Consider the following 25,735-nt stretch of genomic DNA (forward strand, 5'->3'; position numbering starts at 1 on the left):
TGAATAAAAAAGGACATTTTTCGTTTACTTTTAGGAAATTAATCATATACATAATTATAGATTCTTATACAATTTTGTAACGTGTCGTACCCTATTCGGATTTGCTGATTTCACACAATTTTATCCTCCGCTTCCTTGCAATGTCTTTGTAAAGAAAATGCCATCATCAAAAATTCATAAAGATTCACAAACGATAACTCTGTCACTCGTACAAAATATTTTTGTGATACAAATGTATCACTCAGCGAGAGCTCCTTGTGACGTCACCTGTCAAGATGGAAGGAAACGAGGCTCGTCAGTGAAAAAAATATCACGCACAACTTGAATGACATTTTGTTTATTTCTACTGAGAAAATTGCTGTTATATTTACCTGACAGTTTCGTATATTTAGTATAAAATAAATATGTGTAAACACAATACATATAATAGATAAAAGTTCTTGTACGAAGTAAATGATGTCCTTACTAAGCTCATAATTATGCCATGCTTATTTTAATAACATTCCTAACGAAATCCGTAAAGGATTGGTAAAATCCGATTCCGATCAAATCCACAGCCATTTTATTCTGATAGTACTGTCATAACATACATGATATTTCTAAAATGTATTTTGAGGAATACTCGCATTTTTGTTACGTGAATAAACTTATAGTCTTATTTTGATATATTTCGACTATCAACAAACCTATCGTTAGGCGTTGTACGGCGCACTATTCCCAATTTTCGGTCTTCAAAGCAGTAAATACCAAATAACATCCCAACGTCAAAGAACGTTACGAGCGCGCCTAACGCAGCCAATTGCCAGTGACAATTATTAGGTCAACGCACAACGTACGTCAAAAGGTTTACAACGCACCCGTGCTCGCATAACCTCATTTGAATATGCGGTTAAAGAGGTTAATGGGTGTTCACGAAGCACGATTCTGTGGTGCGTTGTCGTTATTGGAAAATCGCCAGCGTATCATGCGACACTCGTTATGATACGCGGCCGTACACCGAATGCGTATCGTTTTAAATCGCGCACCAAATACGTTAACAATGATATTTAAAATTTTGGAAATTTTAACGTGTGACTTGATGTCAAATCTTGTACGAATAAACAAAATTATTTTGTTGATACAATTTTAAAATCACTACCAAAGATTGAATATTAGCGCGAACTTAAAATACATTATTATGTTTTTTCGAAATTGCCGTCGCATTCCAAAAACGTATTTCCTTTAAGTGTAATTTAATTTGTTCATCCGTGTGTCTCTTCATGTAGAAATCAAACGGAATCAATATTTTAAGGTTTTATATGGTAGGTTACATATATCACACGGTACCCGTGTCACGTATCAACTATACGAAGATACAAAGTAGTAATCCCAGCTGTATAGAAATGTTAACTCATTGTTCTGTGGTTTACGTTATAGACACGTTTGTGTGTTGTGTTGCGGTTGAAAATATACCTACACTTGTTACATTTATGTGACATAGGTGTGACTTAGTCGGCCACACTTAAACATAAAGTATTCGATCCAGAGAAAGCCATCTTAGTTGCATGTCAGATGTCAGCAACCAGAATTATATTTATGAAGGTGCTAGAACCCTTTGTGGTTCGACTTCGAAGGCAACACCGCTACGCTATTCTGCCCAATAACAGCAGTATTCAGTGCTACTGTGTTCCACTTGTCACGAGATTTACATGTTACTTACATTTTTGTCCTTATTGAAAATACTTTTAAAACATCATACACGTACATAAATATGTGTACGGATACAAGACGTGTACGTGTGTGTGTATCGGTACATAAAGTAATGAAAAAAATTAATCAGACTGTCATATTTCAGAGCTGAAAACAAATTACACATTTTTACAAATCAATTTTGGAAAGGTTTCGAGGTAAAGCTACTCTTTTATTGAGTATCGATGCCTTTTTCGATAAAATATTAATACATAAAGCCGCTTTCCGCTTTTTAATGAAAATAAATTGTATATCTGTGTCGGTATTATTTTTTGATATGATTAATCATTTTTTTTCGTTTTTTTATTTTCTGAAGACTAACTTACTGTTTATAATAAGTTTAGAATGCCTATTTTTTTGTTGACGAGGGGGAAACCTTCAAAAGGTACCCGACGCCTATATGGGACTTTTACCGCACTAAAACCCCCCTGGTGGCCGTCCTCGGCGTCTGGTGGAGAACTCCGGGATCACCAACGGAACACAACCTGAGTCCTCCTAACGCGATGACCTTCTATCGGGGTCTATCCTGGGGGGAGCAATTTACGCTCCTCTCACATACCTGGTGATTACAGCGATATGCGACCACATAAACCGCTGTCTTTCTGGGGGTCGCTTGCTGGACGGTTTGTGCTCCCACTCTTGCCGCCCGCAACCCCGGAAGCCCCTTCTCTTACGACAGGCAGGGGATACCGTAGCCCTATTCTGGTCCCGGTACTACAGGGACAAGGTTTAGAATGCCTAGCAATATGGATGTTCTGACCGATTTTTGAGTCCATATTGGCATTCTTAAGGCTGGTTTCGGTTGAGCTGCCGTTGTATTTTATATTTAATTTATCAATAATAAAAAGCCGATGACTTTACGTATTCAGAAATACCATGCTTCTGCGTGAAAAGCCTCTATCCGTCACCCATCGAAGTCCCAACCGCGCTCAACGACACTCACCTTTGTAAATCTGTTAAGATCAATATACAAATATACAAGCGGCTAAGATGCGCGTTTACAATGCAATATGGATATGAATATTCAAATCGCGTAAACCCCAATTCAATTGTAAGGCAGCAAGAAAATTACTTAATGCCTGAAATAAATTGAGAAACAGTTAATTTAAAATGTTTCGCATAATTTATTTAAGAATTCAGAATATAACGTCAATTGTATAACGTTATTTATTAAGCTCACAGAGCACACCAGTAAACTGAATGCCTCTAATTGTAAATTGAATAAAAGTTGACTTCAAATTTAATGACTTTTGATACAGTAGATCAATGTAAATGAAATGTATGTAATTATTTCATGAGATTTAAGTCAACATACGGAATATGTTTATATTGATAATCAATTGAATTCAGTTGTGGCTTGGTGATTTCAAAGGCACAAACAAACAGACAAAAATAAAATAAAAATAGTAGATAATGCTATTATTACTTAACCTCCGTTCTGCTAACGTATAGTCGATGACGTATGATAATAGTCGATGTGCAAACACGAAGCTTACATTTTTATTACGTATAATAAAAATTACGTGTATATTAAAAACCACTTTGTCAATATTTTTAGATAGCATTTTTGACCGACGGAATTTTTTGTATCAAGATTAATAGGATTAAAGTGTGTTGCTTTAATGTAATACTACGACCTAAAAATTTACAACATCGCCTGGAACATATTTAGGTCACAGATAATTCACCTTATCCCACGGATTCTAGATAAATCACGTTGCTCCTCCCACAACAGAAAAATCGAATTGAGGTTTAACACGGACCTTTTGCACGCAACTTTATTTTTTAAATAATGATAGATAATCAGAAGTACAAAGGGAGTGCATACTTTCGTGGTTGTAACTCCGCCTTTCAATCAGGGGTCCGATGTTCGAATCAAGGCCTGCACCTCTGATAAAATGTTATGTGCCTAGTAGAAATTAATTATTATGTCGGTTGCTTTGAGGGCGACCCTACACGCTTAAGAGTTCTTTAAAAGTTTTCAAGGTTTATGAAATTTACCAATTTACACTAGACCAGCGCGATGGATTATGGCCTCAAGCTTTTTTAGTAAAATCAGTGGAACAATAAGTTTGGGTGACGAAATAGGAAATCACTTGTCTACTAGTATCTTACTCTTTAAACACTCGTTAATCTGAAAATTGTGTATCAGATAAAAAGTCAAATATTGCGTTGAAGTTAAATCTGTAATGTCTTTCCAAAAAATCGATTGGAAACTGGGAAACTAAGTATTTGTAGTTAAAGTCTCTAGTTTTATTATTGTAATCGAAATATCATCGAAGAAAATAGCGTTTTCTACACTTATAATCCCACAGTAGCATGAGCTGTAACTTAATCATGTTCAAAAAGAATTGTACGAAGCTCCACTGTATAAAATTGTATTTTGGAATATTACTTACCCATTGTACACGAGCACGTTTTCAACGAGTAATTGCAAATGACTACAGAGTTTAATACAGCATTTAATATCGTTACACAAATTGTATATTCGTGAAAATTGTAAATAACTCCGTTTCATTCAGGTAATTAACCGACCAAGTTAATATTTTCCGAAATATATTTGTAGGTGCCGCAGAAATGGCTTTATGGACACGATAATTGAAAATTCAGAAACACGACTACGGTGGTAAATTATTGTATAACATAATGGATTTCTTTGTTAAAGTACCGGCTATTGTAATAATTAATTTATGTGTTCACGTTGATACAAAGGGTTGATAAAAATTAATTTATTTGTCACGTGCCATTAATATAATGTCATGGACACACTTATGTATGTGTGTGTGGCTTTAGTGCAGGTGATGGGATGTTACTTGCAAATTATTAATGTTTATCGCATTTTTAAAAAGATAGAGTCTGTTGTGGTTCGATTCAGGGAAGTTGTTTCTGTTGTATAACATAAATGTAACGTTCCTACGTTTTGCTTTGTGATATGGAGTAACTTACACATTCAAGTCTATAACTGGAATAACTACTTACAATTTAAGTATGTTTTAAAACTTACTTAAGCAGATTTAGAAATTCCTCCGCCTGACATCCAATTAGGAATTTATATAGATACTAGCTGAGCCAGCAAACGTTGTGTTGCCATATAAATAAAAAAATGTTAAGGGTGAACAACCCCTGTCACTTAGGGGTATGATAAATAGATAGTAGCCGACTCTCAGATCTACTGAATATGCATATAAAATTGGATGAAAATCGGTAAAGCCATTTCGGTGGAGTAAGGTAACTAACATTGTGACGCAAAAATTTTATATATAACATATTATGTGCCTTATCGTCTCAATACCAGATCATAGTAGCACTACACATAAGGCAAGAATATGTGTGAAATAGTTCTACGACTTTTAAAATCTTGTTTTATTTTCTGACTAGAGCCTGAGGCAACATTTTAAACAGTCTACAGGGAAAACGTCGAGAAACCACGTCGTGGTGCGAGTTTATAAAGTAAACGAACGTATATACGTATATTTGATTTGTTTGGTTTGTTTAAAACCAATCAGATCTGTTTTTTGTTGTATCTACATGTTCTGTCTGTATCTACTTCCAAATAAATCAATCACATTTTGAAAGTGATAGTAACCCTCGTGGTTAGACACCAGAGACGTCACACCTTTTTCTGCCTAAAAAAAACCATTTTCAGCGCGGCTTTATTCCGCTTGTAAGGCGTAAAGGGACATACTTATCCGAGGCGTTACAACTTAGTCCCTTAAGAACGTAGTGACATAGACGTAGTGTCTATGACCGAGCTCAAAAAGGACTCGTATACCCCCTTACCAGGACGTAACCCTTACCAGGAGTTTTTACGTTTTGACAAATATGACTGTTTTGGTATTTGTTTACGTATTTGCCCATACAATTTCCAATCAGCGCCCCTAGCGGATTGTATCAGAACTATAGTGTCAGTAACGTTACATTAAATGTCTAAATTGATAAAATGGCGCTTTATGTTTTGTCTCTCTTTTTTCGAACATGTGAGGTAGACAAAAAGACTTGAGCACTTACTTATTGTTACGTGTACTCAGTCTACTGAAGCAAACGGAACAGAATAATGGATTTAGTAAACGTAACGTAAAATTGTGGGATGTTTTGAAAACTCATGGTAAGGGTACTTATCTCGGCGGCAGTAGCCACTGCTACTGCTACTGAGTCAGATCTGAAGTTGTCCACAGATACGTTGCGACTCCTGAGAACTAAGTTGGAACACCTCGACTAAGTACGTCTCCTATACCACAACCTTAAAACGAGAACACAGAAGCGCCTAACACTGTTGTTACGAGTATTAGACAGAAATAGGTGTGATGTTGCGTTTAAACCACAATTAGCATATAGCATTCTACCACCATCGTCTAAGACAGTTGAGAAATACACCCAGTTTTATTTTAACATACAATTCGGTGGCAGAAGTAATAACACGTTGATTTGAATTAGATTTCCGTAACCGAGTTACAAGACCGGTTACGGCGTGGTGAATGGTAAATTATGTGCATAATTCTATGACTGCATACGTTACATTGGAACGTCTGAACATGACATTTGAAAGTCAACGAGTAGGTATATCTATAGGAGGTAGTATGCCTTAGATGCTATATATATAACTTAATTATTATATTATTAGAAAACTAGATGACCCGGCAAACGTTGTGTTGCCTTATAAGTAAAACAAAATTAAGGGTGAACAACCCTTATCACTTAGCGGTATGAAAAATAGATAGTAGCCCCGATTCTCAGACCTACTGATTATGCATATAAAATTTGGTGGAAATCGGTAAAGCCGTTTCGGAGGAGTACGGTAACTAACATTGTGACATGAGATTTTATATATAAGAATAGTTGAAATTGATTAGTGATAAGCGTGTAAAAAAATGCAGTGATAAATATTTGGTTTGTTAATCGAAGGTCCGAGGTTCGAATCCCAAGGTTGCATCTCTGTTTTTTTAAAAGTTATTTTGTTCGAAAAGAATTATCTTAAGAACTGATCCTATAAAAACATCCTGAGAAACATCACAAGCCTAAATGCCTTTAAAAAGATTTCATAATGGGTAAAGTCCATCAATTTGAACATACGAAGGTAAATACGAAGTCCCGCTCACTCTGAGAAGAGACAGATCCAGCGATAGAAGAGTGAAATGCTGACAACACATATATGATGGCTTTTTACTATCAATAGTAATTTCTATTTTGAAAATCTGTTTTAGAACCAAAAAATTTAAAGCAAATTTAACTTTACGATCCAGTGAAATATCAGTTAAATTCCATTTTTAATCGAATTCTGTTAAAAATAGACGTTAGTAAATGTACCAAAGAATAAAAAGGTCGCTGACGTCTACGGATTTAATGCAGAAACATTTCTTTATTTAAATCCAAAGCTAATTTTCTAATTACCTCACTAAGAAAATAAGATAATTAGCTTATTCAACTACTGTGAACAAATCTTAATTAAAATACGTTGACGTCCAAAGAAAATACTTCTACAGAACGTGATTTAAACCCAACCCATTAAAAAAGATACAAAGCGAATACTTTTTATGTTTCCAATATACGACCCGACACCCTTTTTATTTTCCCACTCAGAACGTATTGAGCATCGCCAAACTCCCTACAAATTACACCGAAAAGCTGCAAGAAACAATAAAATCTATTAGTCTGAATTGTCGCAGCCACTCCACATAAATTCGCCGGCGTTGAAACGTTTCGGCAAATACGTAGCGATATCAGAGCCTTTGGGAACTCCGTAAGAATAAAAAGAAGGCTTTCACGGATTTTTTGTCGCTTCCCGTCTCCCTGTTCCGTTTATTTGCGAACATTGGGCTTGCATGTCGGCTTCGGAGGCGAAACGATTGTTCGTATCGATTACATTGTTGTCGACTTATTACTGTCCCACTTCTGAGCATTATTTCTTCATAGAGTGAGAGATTTAGGCCATAGACAACTGCGCTCGCTAATTGCGAATTTATAAACATAAAAACGTTTTCAAGTTTTCAGCCCTTGAAAACTTTTTTCAAAGATCACCGAAGAAGGCGTATAAGATTTTGTTACTGTTAATGCAAATGATAGTTAATTTCTAATAAGCACACAACTTTGAAATTTGAGAAGTCCGGGCGTTATATTTAAATCACGGCCCACGATTGACAGGCCGAGTTTCAACCACGAGACTATCATTGCATTTTAATTGTCGATTGTAAATTACAAATTAACACGCGATATACGAAACATGATGGAGTGAAATTTTATTATGAAATATTGTAATGATAAATGGTGACTGATGCCCATTATAAAGCATTGCAAACGTTCATTCACTTTTTCTAATTGATACTTTAATGTTACACTGTTGAGTAAAGTATATTACTTTACGTTGTTCAAATTCCGAATGTAAATGAAATTATTTAAGACTGCATTTATAGTCAAAATTGAGTTTTAGTTACTTTTACTCCTAACCAATCCAATTTATAAACGTGAAAGTTTTATGATCGTCATCTAACTTAAACAGATTTCATTGACTGTTATTGAATACATTCAAAGTTAGGCAAGTCATTTGTGATCAAGTTCATATAAGGGTGCTATTTGAAGTTAGTACCTTCTTAAGGAGCAACTTAAGTTACTAAGTGTTAAGTCACATTAAGTAGGCTTAATGTGACGTAACACTTAGTAACTTAATTTTAAATGCATTTATATTATATCTAAAAATATGTATTTAATTATGTAACGTGTGACTTGTTTATATCTTCCGTAACAGGCGCAGAAACAGGCCGTGCTTGGCATAATATTACATGAAAATATGTATTTATCTGATAAACTACATAGATCGTAGATAAATGGGGGCTTAAAGTGAAAAACTACTACATTCGAAACTGAACAAGCTAACAAAGTAACGTGTCAATAGAGGACAGGCGATAGTTCGCTTCGTTTCGCATTGACTCTCGTTTTGTTTTGTTTCATGTCAAGCCCGAGTATGCAGGAGCGCAGATTTCACTTGCTAATCTGCCTGTAGCAAGCGTGTTTGGTGGCACTTCCCTTCGTTCCCTTCTATTTATACTTTACCTCCTACCCCTTTTATATAAATAACTTCAAATGTAGTAGAACCCTCCTTTAGTGGCATCTTGCCTTTTATGCTATAAAATGTAGTGTAGATCGAAGCTAGGTTGTCCCTGTAGTCCCGGGAGTAGAGTAATACGGTATCCTCTGCCTGTCGTAAGAGGCGACTAAAAGGGGGCTTCCAGGGTTGTGGGCGGCAAGAGTAGAGCTCGAACCGTCCAGCAAGCAACCCCGGGAAGGACGGCGGTGAGTGTGGTCGCATACCGTCGTAAAAATCAGGTGTGTGGAAAGACCGTAAACTGCTCCCCCAGGGCAGAGCCCAATAGTTGCATCACACTCGGAGGACTTCGGTTGTATTCCATCAGAGATCCCGGAGTTCTCCACTAAGTGCTGAGGACGGCCACCAGGGGGGTTTTAGTGCAATAAAAATCCCACATAACCCAACGTCGCTTTCACGGCATCGGGTACCTTTTGAAGGTTTCCCCCTCGTTAAAAAAAGGTAGAAGCTAGTTTATATATGTCCTAGTTTGGATATTGATGGATATGGCTGAACACTTGAACAAGGTGTTTGACGTTGATCCTTAGGGGTAGTAATGTAATTGTGGCTAACCTCAACTATAACTTCAGCCGTATTGGGATCGATTACAGATAACCACTAATCCATGATTAAACTGTAAGCCCATAAAACTTACACATACTAGTCTCACATTTTATTTTAAAGTTTTCTTTACCTAAAGTAACATGCCCTTAGTTTTACATATATTTTGAATTCAAATATTCATTATTGTTGTTGTTAGTTGTATGTTGTTTAAAACTAGAAAAGAGTTTTATTTTACTAAGTTGAGTATTTGATCATTAATAGGAAACAATTATGGTTACTCCATTTTACAAAGTATAAATAAACGCTTTCTACCCTCACAGCGCACACTAAAATTCTCTGTGTCGTGGGTGCCATGGACACGCGCAAAGACAAATACACAAACACCCAGATTCAGAAATAGAAACCTCAATTCATAATTAAGAAATCTAACTGGCTGGGGATCGAACCTGCGACACCCTACTCGTCAGACCGGTATGATGACCGCTCCGTCCAATTGCACACGAATTTGCAAACTTTTTCCATATTAAGTATTTTTTTTTAATATAAGAGTAGCAGACGAGCATGCAGTCCACCTGATGGTAAGTGACTACTGCCGCCCATGGACATCTGTAAGCAACTCCAGATAGGATTAGATATTCCTACCTGAGGTCGGCCACAGTTAATAGAAACGATTTTCAACGTAACACTCAATATTAACTACTAGAAACCGATCACTTTAGAGTGGTTCGTGTTAAATAACTCAGATCAGATTTATTGAACATTGAAGCAATAAATTAAATTGCACGGTAAAACAGTACTCTAATGGATAAGACTATTCGTGGAGTGTTCAGACCACTCACTGGCTGTGGAAGTTTGACGGGTATTAATGAGTTTCTTAATTGAGGTCTGCATGTTCAGCGCAGTTCCTTTCTTACTCCTTGTATGCATTCGTCTAGAATACCTATGAAATAGTTAGTATTCTATTTTTAAATATTGGAGTAGCAAACGAAAATGCAGTCGATTTGATGGTAAGTGACAACTGCTGCCCATGGACATCTGTAATTGATCTCAGATAAGATTAGAGTCCCACATGAGATCGGCCACAGACGAGGACTAAACTAGGACGCCTCGGATAAGAATGTCTTCCTTACCACATTTCTCAACACAGCATCACTCAATACTGTTGTTATTAGGTATAAGCAAGTGTGGCGGTGGTGCCTCTGGAATCGCTTAAGATTTTTTGAAATCTGATTGAAGATTTTTATTTCTTATAACGGAAGCATCGGGATCGGTAACAATTTATGAGATGTTTCAATTTAGTCGTCAAAGACAGCAACACATCAATTCTCCTCCAATCCTAGTTGAGTTTGTTTATACATAACTACTTACTTTCCTTTCACTACCTACTTACTTACTAAAGATATAAAACTAAAAGATTGAAATACTTACGCTTAAGAATTTGTTTATCCAATCTACGTTATTTCATTTCTGAGAAAAATATATTGAAAGCGTCTTATTTTAAAAGATCGGCCACTAAATATTCCATTTTATTATTCATTGAAGCCTCTTTGAAATCTGAAGATTATCTCATTACAATAACAATTTTAATACGAAAAAACATCAGTTTTATTTTTTACCGTATAAGTGCTAGCATAATTATGTAAGTTCGCCATTTGAACGAAATTACATTTTACTGACGGTTCTATGCGATATTACGATGACGGTACAACTTACATCGTAGATGTTAAAGGGCTTTTCGGAAATAAACTCATGTGGCATTACCACCATGCTCGTCTTATAAGAGCACTGTCAAGCTATGTATGTGGTAGGAAGATATGGTAACCCTACGCAGCAAGGACAGCTACCGGGGGGTTTTTGTGACCGGTAAGAAAGGCGTAACCCTGCGTCGCGCCCACGTCTCCGGGTACCTTTTGAAGGTTTCCCCCTCGTAAATACAAAGGTATGACAAAGGAGAGTAACTTAAATAAGGGCCGACACATGTATGTCACACAAGTGTTGTGATGCGCGTAATAAAACTACCTTTTTTATAATATAGGAGTAGCAGACGAGCACGCAGTCCACCTGATGGTAAGTGGCTACTGCCGCCCATGGACATCTGTAATCATCCCCAGATAGGATTAGATATTCCTACCTAAGGTCGGCCGCTACCCCTGATGCGCCGCTACCCCTGAGGACTAAGCTGGAACGCCTCGGAAAAGTCTGTCTCCCTTACCACACCCCTCAAACCGGAACACGGCAGCGCCTAACACTGCTGTTATTAGGTAGAAATAGGTGTGGCGGTCGTGCCGCCGGAGTCGAATCATAAAGGGTTCTACCACCTTCAGTCAAAAAGCGTCCCGCAGACCGAAACTTTTTAACACGCTTTTATTTTAAACAAACGTTGAAATACGCGACACGTTGTACGACGTAAATTTCTACGGTGCGACGGTTGGCGTCACCGAATTTGGCGGTGCGGCACCGCGATGCTTTCACGTGTGACTGCTTCGAGATATTCTAAGTTAATTCTTAAGTATAACAGTGTCGAGCTTAAGTCACACCATAGTTCTACTTTTACGTTTTTTATATTTGCGGCAGGGTCAACTTACCATCAGATAAACTGTATTTCGATTTCATAAAAATCTTATCCGTATCATTCCTCTTTGCTCCTTTTACCCGACTGCCAAGGAATGGTTATGTTTTTCGCGCGTATCTTGTATGTTTGTCTTTCTTTATTCTCGTTCGATTCATGTAAGATATTTAAGAGAGTCGATTTTCTGTTACAAGTCAATTTCTAGGGTGTGTAAATCTTAACCCAAGAAGTTATTTAGTAGTAGAAGATCCCGATATAAGACGACCTTCACCGAGCTGTTTAATGGATGAAACGTTTTTTATATCAAATTAAATATGTCAAAAAGTATATTGCAAATGGGTTGACTAAAAAAATTCGGTTCAGAATATGATTGTTTTACACCAAGTGCGAATGCACATAAAATTGTGTTTTAGTCAACACCCTAGATTTTTATTGAAATGTTCAAAGGGTATGGATGATTTAATACAATTACATGTTGAAGGGCACATTCACTTTTACCCTTCGGTTTCAATGGAGCTATTGTTCATAATTTAGCCAAGGGGTAGCGAATGTTTGGGATTAGATGGGGCGAAATGATAACAGTAATAATAATAAGATTATGTTTTGTACGAAAACATTAAGAAATTTTGGTTGTCTGTGAACACTTTAAAAAGAAACCTTGTCTTTGAGCTCCAACAAAACAAGAGGTCTTGTATTCGACGTATTTTTACCAAAAAAAAAAATATTTCTAAGAAGTAGCTTCCAAAAATAATTAGAGCATTATATGATAAAAATCCAAATCCACTATGCCATTCCATAAGGCCTATGTCTGAAAAAAATATAAAGTGAGATTGATATAAATAAAATGAAACACATTTTCCCCATGAAAACCGCATCATCTGAAATTGCCTATTTACAGAAAAAGCTTATTACAGAGATCGAAAAGATTGAGAAAATCAGATTGCATTTACACCCCGAGTGGGATTGCGCTTTTTATTTCGAAAGTAATGAGAAAGTAGAGTTTTATTCCTGAGGCTTTTATTGCCTTTTGGCTAAATGTGATTGTAATTTCGAATAATCGCTAATAGGTCCGGAGTTCAAGTCCTACAGCTCAGATTATAAAGTTAATTGAGATTTCGTTACGTGCGCACTATAAGTAATACTTGTAATTATTACGTGTTTAACTAGAAAACATCCATATACCTTCCATTTATAAATGTGTGTGAAATTTACAAACTAATTTTTGCTAATGTGGTGTATCATGATACTAAAAAGCATCATAATATATTTCTAATTGTACGGTAGATGACTACACCCCGATAATAACATCAGCAACCCATTAATATCCCACTACTGGGTACGGGTCTTCTCTCAGAACCAGAAGGATTAAGCCATAGTCCACCGCCATGGCCAAGTGCGTATTGGTAGACTTAATATACCTTCGCCAACCTTTTTTACGATTTCTCAGGTACTCAGGTTTTCTGACAATGTTTTCCTTTACGGCAAGCAAGTAATAACTTATTTATAATATGCACATAACTTTGAAACATATGAATGGGATTTTAATCTCGGATCTCTCGATTGAGGGGCCGCGATTTCACCACTAAGCTATCACAGCTATACGCTGCGATACGCAGAAGTATCCTTTTCCACGGTTAATATCTCAACAGCATGTTAAGTCCTCTTTTGTTTCAAGAGGATTTCATATTTGTAATTTATTTTGTTTATTGGAAGCACCATTTTATATTCTAACGCCCCGAAGCTGCCATCAGCGGTCAAAATATAAAAACGAAGCGGGTTTTGGGTGAAAGCGGAATTATTTCAACAAAGTACTTTAGATTATTCGGAGCTTTTATGAAACATTTTTAAATTCGATCAACATCGCCTTGATAAGAGTTTCGGCTTAAAGGTTGATTTAACAGTTCATTGTATTGTTGTTAAAATGTATCACTTATGGGTTAGCGGTTGTCAACTGTGGAGGGTAAATTTTTGTGGATGGGTAAATGTGTGTGACTCTACTCGTATGTGCTCTATATACGAGTACGTGTGTCTCATTCTTTGACATGCCCTTTTCTGCAGTCCAAACGGCTTGGTGGATTTCAAAATATCCCTTTACACCCGAAGTTTTTTTTTTTCGCAATTTCCGATTCAAAACGTTTATTACGGCTTTTTATATAGCTTAAGGGATCCACAAAAAATACAAAAAAAAATCCAGACGTATTCTTTTCCAAGCTATTTTTCGATGTGTCGGACGTGAAGATGCTCGGCGACGAGAAATTTCTAGGGATGATTTTGAAGTAGATAGTTGAGGTTCAGGCTCAAGTTCCAGATCCAATTCTAGGTCAGTTTCTATTTGAGGGTCTGCATGTGCTTCTGGATCTGTTTCAGGGCACAATTCTTCTAATTGAAACTCTTCTAATCTATTTGGTTGAAGCTCTTCACTTTCATGAAGATCTTCAATGTCCGATATATTTCTCCTCACCCCGCACTGGCAAAATCTGATTATCATTTAAATGTACCCCTAAAATTGAAACAAACAAAATTGTTATTGACGAAACTTACACATAACTGGTAATAGCAATAAAAGCATTTTCATCAAACGTTATTCTGCACCAACAACCGTAGGCACACGATCGTAACAGTTGAAATTTGCAACCTAATTGTATCTAAATTGCAAGTTAATCGAATAAACTACTAAATTCCACGTATTTAGTGTTCTTTTTCAAATTAGCTATAATTAATAATAGATACTAAACATTTAATATCAAAAATAATTATATACCTGTGACAGTGCGCGGGTCGAAAAAATCTGCCATCTTTGGACGAGTCCCTAGCACAACTGACCGCCTGCACCCCGCTCACTTAGCCGGTAGCACGTGCGATACTCTCCTCACGATCGATCGGCATCGGTTGCGTTTCGAAAAATAAGAAGCTATCACGTGGGAATTTTTTTAAAGTGAAACTCATGCTCATATCATCTCGGGTGTAAAGGGATATGACGTGTAATGAACACGTCATCATACATATTTACGAGTATACTTGCGCTCAAAGAACATTGCCCTATAATACTATAATGCACAAGATTTTTAATTCTATCGTTTCTGTGTGACGATACGTGCGCACGTTCAAATTTAATTCATCTTCTCCAATGCACTTAAAGGCCTTATATCCTCAAAAAGAAATGTTCGTGCCCCCTTTTTGAAGGTTATTTTTCATACGGAAGGTAAACATTTGTCAATTCTCCGAAACATTTCTTGTTACAAAATCATAACTCAGTAATGGAAATGGATACACAATGTCGAATCCAGAGGAAAAAGAATTGTTTTACCCGGGACCGCGGCCCGATACAGGCCATTAGTTGATTTGATTTCGAATTTTGGACTACGTATAAAAATGTAGGTGTAAATATGTAGGTACAATAGGAGAATGTAATGTTTTTACGTCAATACAAAAATAAAGTTTGTTATTGTGTTTTGTATTTTAGTAAGCCATTTTTTATTATAGGTTTATAGTGGTTTAAAAGTCGATTGTATTTTTAAAAAGTTTCTGTTTTTATTACAATTATAGTTTCAAATTGGATTTGTATATCATTACTGTATCATTATGTATCATAGTATATGTATACCTTATAAATTGTCACGAGAATATTTTATATATAAAATTCTCGTGCCACAATGTTAGTTACCGTATTCCTTCGAGACGGCTTTACCGATTTTCACCAATTTTTATATGCATATCAGTAGGTCTGAGAATCGGCTACTATCTATTTTTCATACCCCTAAGTGATAAGGGTTGTTTATCCTTAACATTTTTTTTATTTATCTGGCAACACAACGTCCTTTAGTAATATATAAACTTCCGAATTCCGAATTCCGAACACCGAATAGCTTCCAATACTTTCAGACTAATTATGTAACAGCTTAGTTGAAATCTTGCGTTATTATTTAACATGATTTAACAAAAAAACATTTTTCCCGAACTATGCTGGACTTCACAATATTTTAGATTCAAAAATACTAAACATTATTGTTTCAAAAGACCCGTACGTATTAGTTTCAAAGTAAAATAGAATACCTAATGTTCTTTGATAAAAGTTTCAATAAAACCAAGCAAAAGATAGATTAATCCAACCGAAGGCTTTCAACTCGCCTATCAAAGGTATCCGAACTAAAACACACCCCATTTAACACGCAAGGCTTAATGCTCCGCTTTGTACTTAAATTATTGAATACAACTTAATTCCTTATTCATAATTTTGAAAGGGGATATGGATAGAGAATATAATATGGATTTTGAGTATCTAACTTATATAAAAGTAAGGTAAATTTGTATTTGGAACTTCTTATTAGCAATATATTTAGCTTAATATCCGAATATTGGTTGAAAAAAACTGTTGAAGTTTTTCAAAATCATACAATTTTATTTTTTACTATTCCTTATACATTCAGATTTAGCTATCTAATCACATTTAACAAAAAACCTCACTGTGTCTATGTGCCTCACTTCAGGAGTACTGCCAGTGGAAAGCATCCTTTGTTCTGTTCGATACCGCAATTTCTAAAAACACACACTCAATTTCTAAAGAAATATGGATGCTAAAATTCAAACGATGCGCCTGACGTATATATCACCCAATAGCTCCAGGTTCCATCCCTGACAAGGAAAATATATCTTGCCTACATTGGCGAAGATTTATCTTTAAGAATTTTTTTCTAAATCTAGATGTCCATGTATCCATAATTTTATACTATATATTGTTTAAATGCTAAAAGCTTTAATTATTTTTATGACTATTTAATTACACGCAAAAGGTAAATTTTAGTTTCTCATCACAGTTACAGGATTGTAATGTAGATTGGCACGTACAAAACTGTATCATTAGAGTACTATTAATCTTGTTTGATATGATTTATGTTGAAGAGCGATGCATGTAAAATATACGCGGAAATGGAGATTACACGCGGATTTGCAAAATTAATCCGCCCACTAAAATAATTATAGATTTTCATGCTCTAACACTGGCTCTAATAAGTGCGGCTTATTGAACTATATGATTACTAATAATTTGCTATAATAATAGACATTAATGTTAAAGTGCAGTGTAATTTGTCAAATGCGCTTTGTTTTTGGTGAATTGTGAGGCAACATCTACTTCTATTATAAAGCAATTAAAGATTAACTTTTTTTATATAATATAGGAATGGCAGACGAGCGTGCAATCCACCTGATGGTAAGTGGCTTGTGTCGCCTATGTACTATGGATTAGATATTCCTACCTAAGGTCGGGCACACATGCGGCGCTACCCCTGAGGACTAAGCTGGATCGCCTCGGAAAAGTATGTCTCCCTTACCACACCCTTCAAAGCAGAACATAGCAGCGCTTAGCACTGCTGTTATTAGGCAGAAATAGACGTGGCGGTGGTGCCGCCAGAGTCGAACCACAAAGGGTTCTACCACCTAAACTGTTATAATGAGCTTATATCAATCCTATCATCTTAAAATTTAGATTTCTATAATGACAATAAAAATAAATAACAAAAGACAAACCCACTGAGTTCTTGCCGGATCTTTTCAGTGGAGGTCGTGTTCCGGTCCGGTAGTAGATTACGAAAAATACTGAGTCGACAATTTGTAAGTGCCGTAGACAGCCTGTGTAAAATAAGTGCCTACATTTGAAGTTATTTGCCTTAAACATAAAATCACATTTGTTTTATTACTTTAGTATTATTATTTTAGTATTTTAACCTAAAATACTAAAATATGCCAAAAATCCACTTTTTCTCGAGACTCTATGTGAGTATAAGTATATAGGGTATAGTTTATTAATTTCATTTCTTTAAGGAAGAGATCGACTGATATTCAAAACACAGTCATCCATATTCTGTAAGTAGGAGTCATTGAAAGCTAAATTAAAATACCTTACCTACGCTTGCCTTGCTACATACATTAAACCAGAAAATAACATTTCAAAAATACAAACTTTTAACACGAATAGCTCACATTGGTAAAGCTCTAAATGTCTAATTACTCTAAATATCTGAAATGCACGAAAATGCTTATAATGAAATTCTCCTAACTTGCGGATGAAACCGCGCGCGGATATCGTATCCTCCCTAGCCACTAAAACGCTAAGTATGTAAATCAACGTACACTCTCTTACTCTTATTCTCTTATTCTCTTACTCTTATTTAAAAAAATATAATGTAACCCTCGGGTCAGAAGCACTAGCTCCACTTGACCTTTTATATAAATAGTATCATGTCAGGGCAGAGATTACGTGCGGATTTGCGTAAATAAAACGTTAATGATGTTCGTATTAATGTTATAATTATTTTATAATTTTCATGTAGAGGTAAATAAATATTTGCAATTCAACAAAGTATGATATTTTATAATATACTTTTAGTAACCTAGTTTATAAAGTTAAAGTGCGGATAAACCTTGCAAAATAAAGTTATGTTACATTAGAGATTATCCGCGGATTTCAGGAACTAATCCGCTGTAATGTAATAGAGGCTTTTCACACGGATTTGATGATCCAATTAGCTACGTGATAATTCGGTACATTCAGTTTGTATAACAAACCCAAAATTCGTAATTAGGTGTCTAATTTTTAAGTTAAATATCCTAATGGTGTGTGAGGTGTACGTTATAAATAAATTTGGCTACATGCTCATTCATTGCCTTTGTTTCTTTATTTGATTAGTTATGGCAACAACTGATCGTAATCTGAAGCCCGTAAAGTGTTAATTTTAATGATAAGGGTAGTTCACTACAATCAAAATTTCCGTTAGTATTGTGGCGCCCTCTACTCTGATAGTTAAGAAGTAGCAGTTGTGGTCATAACATACAGTTGTTAACAACATACTTATAATTTACTAAATTAATTATCATAAAATTTGCACAATAACTTCGAATCAAGCTCTCAATTGTATTCGTTTCAATTATGTATTTCAACTATTATAATTATTGGATTTTGTTTTAATTAGGAATTTCATCTATTTGGCGCACAAAGGTCATACCAATGAATGAAATACGGGTAAAATAAAATAATAAATGAAAGATTAAACGAAACAAAGAAGTGCGTTTATCAAACGATCGTAGGCATCGTTAAGCTAACGACAGCGCTCAGTGTAATCTCAGTTTATTTTACCAGCTCGAAACTTCACTTCACTTCACTTCACAACTCCAATCACGGCAGCCATTTTTATCCCCATTCAGTGGACTTTGAAAAAGTTCAGAAAAAAGAATCGATTAAGGACTGGCCGTTAACTATAAATTAGTTTCGATAACTAGTTAAGCTCTAGAGTACAGGTATTTATTGCCGTTACTTTATTACTATCTGATTGAATTTTTTTTTATAATATAGGAGTAGCAGACGATCATGCAGTCCACCTGATGGTAAGTGGCTACTGCCGTCCATAGACATCTGTAATCAGATAGGATTAGATATTCCTAACTGAGGTCGGCCACAGATGCGCCGCTACCCCTGAGGAATACGCTGGAACATCTCGGAAAAGTATGTCTCCCTTACCACACCCTTCAAAACGGAACACAGCAGCGCCTAACTCTGCTGTAATGAGGCAGAAATAGGTGTGGCGAGGGTGCCGCCAGAGTCGAACCACAAAGGGTTCTACCACCTTCAAAAATTGTAACTAATTAGTTAGTTACACATTACCATCTAGCACTCTTGTCTTCAGTTCTGTATAAGATCAACTCTCAGTTAGTAGAAATTTAATGCCCAAAATCCCATGGAAATAAGTAATAGTTTTTTTTTAACAAGCGCTATTGTAAGGTGTCCTGTCAATAAGTAATCCTGTCAAGTTCTGCCTTATTCATATTCAAATTCGGTAAGTTGTGAAGTACTCGTATGTTCGGTGGAGGTCTGTGACTCATGCATTACAAAATTTCAAAATTGAAGGCTTTTTTTAAAGTTGTTTTAATAATGAAAAAAAAAATGAAAAAATAAAGTATCCTGTATCATTACATTATCGGGTTGGTGACAAAAACTGTTATTTTTGCAATAGTGTATAAACAAAATTTCCAAAAATGAAGTTATTTAGATTAAAAATCAATTGTAGCCTATATAATTGGTAACCACAACTCTATTTTACCTTTCACCCTTTATAATAATGCACGTAACTCAATTCCCTTAGACTCTCCTCTAGACTAAGGTCACTGCCCTAGTGTAACAATGCGTGGCGTGACGTAATTATAATTATATTCCGTCTGAAAGCACCCTCATCGTCTGTCTCGTTCCCTCCTTCGTAATTTACATATGTACACTTGATCTGAGCTTAGCCGTCTTATTAGCAATTGTCTCATTACCATATACTGTGGTAGGTTCGCTAAACTTATCGTGTTTGACATACACATGGTCGTACATACATTAAAGGTAGGGGGGACACTTCTAGTTCTGTCTTATAATAGAGGTATAGGACTACTGTGTTCTATAACCTTAGTATGACTTTTTAAGTTTTGACAAAAAGTTTTTATATTTGTTTTTATATTTGTTTACGTGTATCCCATACATTTCCAATCAGTTCTGATACAGTCGGCTAGGGGCGCTGATTGGAAATGTATGGGCAAATACGTAAAAAAAAAATAGTCATTTTTGTAAAAACGTAGAAACTCATACTAAGGGTACTGATCAGAAGGTTTGGTGTTTATTCTAAATGTCCGTTATAGTAACACAGTTAAGAGAAATTACGTTTTACAGTGGCTCTGGAGTTGAACCACAAATGTTACGATTACATTCCATTCGGTGATTAATTGAAGTTCCGCGTAAGGAAGTTTTTAGCGAATCCGTCTGACACGCAATGGGTTCAGGGTTCAATCCCCAGTGAGACAGCTACCTTAATGATGTATCTAAATTACTGTTGTGGATGTTTGTTTATTAGTTTTTGTTTGTGTCCGGCACCCAAGTCACAGGAAAAAACGTATGGGGTAGAAGTGTGAGGAGCGTCATTACCATTCATAACTGTCTGATTTTATTACACGAAAAGTCAGGCACGCACGGAAATTCACCTTTCTTTCTTTTTACCCAATTGTGGAGAGTAATGTTTTTATGTATGTATGTCTCATACATTGGCACGCCCTACAGCACAAACGGCTTGGCGGATTATTACATATGAGGTGTCGTTCGATCCGTCTAAATTGTGGGAGTGACAAGATATTATATTCTGAAGAGATATGTTCCGAAGGTGATAGAATCCTTTGTGGTTCGACTCGGGCGGCACCACCGCCACACCTATTTCTACCTAATAACAATAGTGTTAAGCGCTGCTGTGTGTTTGAGGGGTGTGGTAAGGGAGGCAGACTTTTCCGAGGCGCTCCAGCTTAGTCTTCAGGGGTAGCGGCGCGTCTGTGGCCGACCTCAGGTAGGAATATCGAATTCTATCTGGGGTTGATTACAGATGTCCATGGGCGGCAGTAGCCACTTACCATCAGGTGGACTGCATGCTCATCTGCTATTCCTATATTATAAAAAAAATGTTTTAAAGTAGTTGGGTTATTTATTTTTATAAAAAATGCTAGTGCTTAATAGTTACAGGAGTTATAACATTCAAAATGGCCAAGCCTTCAAACAACAGCTGCAGCTAAACTCCACAATACCCGCCACTCTCACTTGATACAATTTAACGTTGTATTGTCCCATTCGAAGCGGTTAGCACTCAACTTCGGAATAACTCCGGCTTTCAGATTACAGGGACAAAGTTTTAATACTATGTATCAAAATGTCGCTTTTGAACTTTCATACATATAGTTGCATTTCAGCCTGCTAAATTTAACCCAGGTACAACTAATTTAATAATTAATTAAAAAGTAAACACCCTTTTTACAAACCTTAAGTAATGAGGTCATAAAAGGTGTAAAAAGAGCTCTCCTCCAAAGCCGGCGATGAATTGGAGACTTCTCTGGTGATGCAAATGTCCATAGGCGATGCTACTGCTTTCCATCAGGTAGCCCGTCTGCCTCATCGTTTAGGTATGATTTAAAAAAAAAACATATATTTTATAGCGCTCATTTGTATATTAGGAGCTCGGAGCTAGTATTCGGATAGTATTAGTATACTAGGAGCTGTGCAAAATTTTAAGCCGTAAAAATTTAAGCTTAAGCTGTGCCTTGTCTGAATAGTCAGTCATTGTTAACTTGACGTTGAGTAAGTCGATAATTAGGTTTACCATTAATTGTGGACATTTGATGCATAAGACGCACTTGGCCAGTGCGGTGGACTATGACCTAATCCTTTTTATTCTGAGAGGAGACCCGTGCCTAGCAGTGGGACAGTAACGGGTTGATGACGTGACATGGTGGACATGGTAATGCGTGGAAAACCTAAATATCTTGTAAGCACTTTGGCTCCGACCTCATCGCAAACGTATTTCTGCTATGTAGCAGTAATGTCTATGATATGTGCTTATTTGAAAGGGATCTAAGACATCCTTATATCTATAAGTGAACCTATATATTGGATATTGGTAGTTATATGTCATAGTAAAACCTCAACTTAGTTTGACTGCTTACCATGTAACGTACATTAAATGTTTTTTCGTGATTACATTTTTAATGTAATTCAATTTCTTCAAACTAGCCTCATTACGACCACAAACTTAGTTCGATTACGTGAACAAAGTCGCATGTAAAAGCCAGTATATTGTACATGTTTCAAACTATAAGTATTCATTACACTTATATCTTCATGATCACATGATGTCTTCATTATCAGGAACTCTCCAAAAACGTTTCTTAGGCAAGAGCTACAGAGTCTAATATTACATGTTGTTACAGAAATTTAGTATGGAGGAAAACAGGTGCTAATGAGTAGAACGTGAGTTACTCGTATAATTACCGTTAATATTTCATCTTTACAATCTAACAGGCGATAGAATCATTGATCGATAGCTTGTAGCTTCATTTACATCGACAGACAGAGCGTTTCACAATGTGCCGTGGCAGAAGAAATACTATTTATCGTAACATTTTTTTTATAACATACCATGCCACCCATGGATATTTGTGATAAACCCCAAATAGGATTAGATATTCCTACCTGAGGTAGGACACAGATGCGCCGCTACCACTGAGGACTAAGCTGGAACGCCTCGAAAAAGTATGTCTTCCTTACCATACCCTTCAAACCAGAACAGAGCAGCGCTTAACCGCCTAGCCACAGCCAACAGCGGCGCGGCGAGCGGGGCGGCGAGCGGCGCGGTGAGCGTTCAGCATGTTTGTGTAATGACAATAGTAGAAAATGCTCGAACCACGTGCAATTGAACCTAAACGATCAAGCAGAAGTATGTAGTCACCGTCGCCTATTCGAAAATCGAAACTCGAAAAATTTGCAACACCAGAAAAATCGTCAATGCATCGCCGGCATAATCTTAACAATGCATCTTTAACAGTCATCAAATAGGACTAAACGCGAAATCCTATATTCATAATTTGCTTAAATAGGACTCAAAGCTCTCTACGTGAACAATTTATTAACCTTTCGTGTATAATTTGACTTAAAATGTTTGTAAAATTCCAAATTTCCTTATCATAAACTCATGGCCAATTATATTTTTTCTATTCATTCATACTACTTTGAAGGTGGTAGAACTCTTTGTGGTTCGACTCCGGCGGCACCACCGCCACACTTATTTCTACCTAATAACAGCAGTGTTAGGCGCTGCTGTGTTCCGGTTTGAAGGGTGTGGTAAGGGAGACAGACTTTTCCGAGGCGTTCCAGCTTAGTCCTCAGGGGTAGCGGCGCATCTGTGGCCGACCTCAGGTAGGAATATATAATCCTATCTGAGGTTGATTACAGATGTCCATGGGCGGCAGTAGCCACTTACCATCAGGTGGACTGCATACTCGTCTGCTACTCTTATATTATAAATAAAAAAAATGCTACCACTGTGTTTTCTGACGTTTCATACGCAATATTAACTTGTTTTCTCACAGAGCTTCATTAATAAAGTTTGGTACTTATGAGTTGTATTCTCATTATCATATCGTGGGACATATGCCAAGAGATACTGGAGCATATCTCCTATTAACACTCGATAGCTTCGATACACAGAATTTTATGCTTCTTTATAAACAACATGACGCCCACCTAATGTTTAATGGTAATCTAAGGATATTTACCCAGTTTTGTATTGAAAAGGAAATATAAGCTCAAGTCGTAAAGAGATTACTGCCCCACTGCTGGGCATGAGTCTTTTTTTTAAATAAAAGGGTTTTAAGTCGTAGTTCTCTTTGCTGGCCAAGTGTGGATCGGTAACCATCACACTCCTTTGAGATTTTTTAAAATCTCAGGCGAGTAGGTTTTAGTCACCCAGTCCGTAGCACTAACATAATATTGAAAAATTTATTAGTATCTCAGATCCCAAATTGACAGGCAAGAATTTAGACCACTAAGCTAGGCTTACATACCCAGCAATGGTAGGTACTTGTAATAGGTTGTAGCCCATTTAGTAGAAATAAAATAATTTTAAAGAACAACCTTACTTTTAATATCGAATGTTGATTAATGAAGACTATACCTAATGAAGACCTTAAAATTATTACACACAATGTAAGCTTTTGGCAATTTCGTAAGTTCACGCGGCAATAAATAAACTTTGTAACATATTTTATACAGACATAATTATATCGCTAGTATAAAATATTACCATGAAATACAGCCAATTAATTTAAAACAAACACGTCTATAACGTTTGAAGACAAAAAATATTATCAAACATTTCAAAAATAATGCTTATATTTAAACTTGTTTGAAATCGATTTACATATCGACGCAAACCTTATAATAAAATTTATTATTAGCCACAAGAGAAAAAGACGAAACTAACGCAAAACTGCAACGTTGTTCTTCATAGCCTTGAAACTAGGCAATATGCAAGTTATGGGTTGAAAACGAAAGTACAACAACACGAGTACAATGCCGGCAATATTGCAAGGAAACGGAAATCCAGCGAGAGTAGCGGTAATCTATGAAAATCTGCGGAATCCAGGGAGCGGTACAAATAACAAAATCGTGGTATGCCGATTCGAGCTCATGAATTCTTTATTCTGTTTCAAGGCACGTATTTCGACTGTAGCGAAAACGTGATATTCAGAAACATAATCGTTTGGAAAGGATACGATAAAGTATTTATTGCTCCGTTTTAAGGCGGAACTTTAAAGTCGAGATTAAAATGCGTAAGTCATTAAAATAAGAAAAAGTAACATTTCAAACTGTACAACGGTAATTAGTCGACCGGAACGCTATTTGAAATTCAGCGCTCATTAATCCTTCACTTATCAAAACACGGACGAAAATAATAAAAAAAAAGTCGTAATTTTTTTATATAGATACCTTAATGCAGGGTGTTTCCGTAAGCCCACTTTCCACTTATCTCCATAGATGAACACAGTACACTCACTTTAATTTCACTTCACTGACACATCTTTCACGCGACCGACGTTCGCTCTCCTCGGGGGTGGTTCCTGACTGAGCGAGCGGGGCGGGGGTTGGCGCCGCGCAGGCGGGACGAACCGAACCTAGCATCCATCGGGAACTTTATTTTTCTCCCGGATAGCCCACTTATCTTTGCTGATGCAGGCAAAGCAAAGCGCAATTAGGATGCCGTCTGCGTTGTTGCGTTGAGCGCCCGGTATGACATTTTAGCGCGCTGTAGGCGTAAAAAGTCTGTAATTGGCAATTGTGATACGTTTCAATTTACTTTTGTATTCATCTACCGGTAGTATCCTATGATAATTCATACCTACACACGGACTTGTAATTGACAGTTCATCACATTTTTAGATAATACAATTTTTATGGTGAC

At 36.4% G+C, this 25,735-nt stretch overlaps 1 protein-coding gene across 2 annotated transcripts in view; it reads right to left on the bottom strand.

Moving 5' to 3' along the window:
- The window catches only part of LOC140749749 (uncharacterized), an 87,394-nt gene extending 62,002 nt beyond the window's left edge, over positions 1 to 25,392 (bottom strand). The window contains exon 1 of one of the 2 annotated variants that reach the window (XM_073082902.1): positions 25,264 to 25,392. The gene's annotated coding sequence lies outside the window, so the exon portion shown is untranslated. The remainder of the gene's footprint in view (positions 1 to 25,263) is intronic. The other variant, XM_073082903.1, reaches the window with a different exon arrangement.
- Positions 25,393 to 25,735: the final 343 nt, after the last annotated feature.

Source organism: Epargyreus clarus, unplaced genomic scaffold (genome assembly GCF_041222505.1).
Source record: "Epargyreus clarus isolate Ecla_fem2 unplaced genomic scaffold, WU_Ecla_fem_2.2 ptg000018l, whole genome shotgun sequence".
In the NCBI taxonomy this organism is placed as follows: Eukaryota; Metazoa; Arthropoda; class Insecta; order Lepidoptera; family Hesperiidae; genus Epargyreus; species Epargyreus clarus.